This window comes from Microcaecilia unicolor, unplaced genomic scaffold (assembly GCF_901765095.1).
Source record: "Microcaecilia unicolor unplaced genomic scaffold, aMicUni1.1, whole genome shotgun sequence".
NCBI lineage: Eukaryota > Metazoa > Chordata > Amphibia > Gymnophiona > Siphonopidae > Microcaecilia > Microcaecilia unicolor.
In genome coordinates this window covers 26,806-30,001 of record NW_021963496.1, presented here as the reverse complement: position 1 = coordinate 30,001, position 3,196 = coordinate 26,806, and the positions used below count along the sequence as shown (strand labels likewise).

Here is a 3,196-nt window from a genome sequence, read left to right as displayed (position 1 = left end):
CTGTATAGACTCCAGAACAGGCAAAATTTTCTTGATGATAACTCACTTGTCTCATCTTCGGTCCCAAATTTATCACAGAAATCCAAAATATCAAAACTTATCTTGTCATAATTATTTTAAAATTCATACTTCATGTATCTTAAAGCTTCTTGATTATATATTTTGGACTTGAGCCAACATGACATGTTTTGCAAAGCTGCGTCAGGTCCCATCGTTGTTATTGCACAAAGCATTCCTAATTTTGGCCCCATGTTCTGTCATCGGTGAGGGTTGGTGTGTGTTCTGTGTACAAACCTCAATCTCTGTGTCTTATATTTACAGAACTAAATATGAGAGGAAATTATCACTTATAGAAGCTCTGGATTGTTGTTGTGCAATGTGTACGGGAGAATCTTCTAGTCTACCATGAGAGAAAATGTGAGTATTGAGCTCCGTAGAAAGAAAATAATTCAGGGTATCACTGGACCCCTGGCAATACCCCTCCCTTCTCTATCACAGGAGCTGCATCTGTGCCTCTCAGGCAGAGTTTAGGAGCTGAAATGGGTGGGTGGGATGGAAATGGGGTTACCAGTGAGGGGGATTAAACCTCAGGGAGCAACACCTGAATGAAGGTTCCTGACACCACAGCCCAAAGGAGGCTAAATCTGACTGAGATGGAAACCCAGGGAAACAGGAAAAGGACACCAGACCAAAAGAATGTGAATTAGTATAACTCCATTACCATATATACAACTAGGTAGTATGTACATGAAATCTCACAGTCCTGCTTAGTTCTCTCAGATAAATGAAATAATAAATTCCATAGTGTATCAATATCACACTGACACAAGTGTAGTGACACCAAATCCCCCTAACACAAGACGGTCACTGAAAAACGTAGAGTGTGCATTTCCGTATTACAGTGAGATTTAGTTAGTTCGTTAGTTAAAATATTTAAAAATCACAGTAACCAAATTGCCCAAGGTGGTGTACATGCTTGACATGTTTAGATGACGGAATATTCAATAAGCACTTATCAATAGAAGGCAAACTACGAGAGGGTTGATAGAAGCTAAAACAGGTTAGTGAGGGAGAATCATCAGCTCTCAAAGATTTAAAAATCAGTCACTGATGGCAAGAGGCCTAAGTACAGAAAATTGCAGTAATCCAATACTGTAAGTACCAGAGCTTGCAGAACAGTCCGAAAATTATCTTCAGAGAACCGTTTCTTCAGATTTGAAGGATAACAGAGTCCAAGGTTTCTCTGAGGTACTTTCACTCTCTAATATTAGCAATTTCAGCTCCTGCAAAGTTTACTGCACCAGGCCAAGTCCCAGATTCAAAATGAATAGACAAACATATTCAGAGTTTCCCCTAGATTCAGCCTTAATCTATTGGCATTTCACCAGGCGCTTAAGTTTTGCAAGTAGATTGTCAGAAAAGACAAAGTATCAGAAAGGAATTGCAGCACAAGAAAACAAAACTGAGTATCATCAGTATAGAGATGATAATGGACTTCCGATCATGGCAATACACAACAGATTGGCATTAAATATTAAATATTGCAGAAATGGTGGAACCATGAGAGACACCTGTTGTGATAACAGACCATCCTTAAAAGGCTCTATAGAATAGAGCAGAACCAACACACTACCCTGAATACCTAAGGAATACAACATGTTAAGCAATATTTATAAATAGTAACATACGTAGTAGATGACGGCAGAAAAAGATCTGCACGGTCCATCCAGTCTGCCCAACAAGACAAACTCATATGTGCTACTTTTTATGTATATCTTACCTTGATTTGTAACTGTCATTTTCAGGGCACAGACCGTACAAGTCTGCCCAGCACTATCCCCGCCTCCCAACCACCAGCCCCGCCTCCCACCACCGGCTCTGGCACAGACCGTACAAGTCTGCCCAGCACTATCCCCGCCTCCCAACCACCAGCCCCGCCTCCCACCACCGGCTCTGGCACAGACCGTAATAATTCTGGCCAGTACTATCCCCACCTCCTAACCACCAGCCCCGCCTCCCACCACCGGCTCTGGCACAGACCGTATAAGTCTGCCCAACACTATCCCCCGCCTCCCAACCACCAGCCCCGCCTCCCACCACCGGCTCTGGCACAGACAGTATAAGTCTGCCCAGCACTATCGCCCGCCTCCCAACCACCAGCCCCGCCTCCCACCACCGGCTCCGCCACCAATATTTATGATGTCAAAGATGAAATAGGACGATAGCTCTCAACCTGAGTAAGATCCAGAACACTCCCCTTCAATAAAGGATAAATGGAAGCCCTTTTTAGAGTCACAGGACTTATTCATGAGGCAGTCGTGGGATCTAATAGGTCATATTTCAAAAATTAATAAGGTTGGCACTCTTCAAAATGTTCTCTACTGTGACTTGAGACTCCTCTGAGGGCTTTTTACTGGGACTGTAGCCAAGTTTGTTTTAATAACTCCTGCTCTGAGCTCTGTGACTCTACATAGCTGAGGACATATCAGGAACTCCTTCCACTGCTCTGAGTTTCAGGATCTAGGTAGGAGTGTTAGTGCTCTATATGATGTTGTGAGGTGGGGGGCGAGATATTCCCCCTGGTTCTGCTCATGCTTTTCCACTTCTCTCTCCTCCTCTAGTGAACCAGACCTGTACTTGATTTTGGACCAGCCTCACTGTTGAAATTCAGAAGAGTCTTTCTCCAGCCTGAGGACACCACCCCTGTACCCTCTACTCCCACAGCCCTCCAGGGACTCCCGGTGACATTACCGGAGCTCTGGTTACTTTCTATTAGAGTAAATAAAACCTTTGCAGCATCATTCAGTGATTGTCTTATTGTTGTCTAAATACAATGAGGTTAATATTTGTAGCAAGTATCTCAGATTGACAGGGCTGAGAGAGACCCCAGAGGCTGTACACAAATATTCTCCACCTCATTCTCAATCATCTTCCACCCTTCTTCACAGAGGGGATAGCTGTAAAAATCCTCACCCTCCCTTTTATGGTGAAACCCTTTGGGCAGTGGTTAAGCCCAATATTTCTCCTCTGTCTGACTTTGGGTATGAAACTGGGTTCTACTTTTAAATTACTTGCTAATATATTACAGGGTCTGCAGCCTGGATTTTAATGGGTAGAATCATGGACTATATATCCCACAATGCTTTAGGGTTTAAATTCGAAACCAGGATTGGCCAAACGTCTCTCTCCTGGAACT

At 43.5% G+C, this 3,196-nt stretch overlaps 1 long non-coding RNA gene across 1 annotated transcript; it reads left to right on the top strand.

The window, feature by feature from the left end:
• Nucleotides 1-380: 380 nt before the first annotated feature.
• Nucleotides 381-2,801, top strand: LOC115459367. Its single transcript, XR_003940258.1, has 2 exons — nt 381-417; nt 2,622-2,801. It is a non-coding gene; the product is annotated as an uncharacterized LOC115459367 (long non-coding RNA).
• Nucleotides 2,802-3,196: the final 395 nt, after the last annotated feature.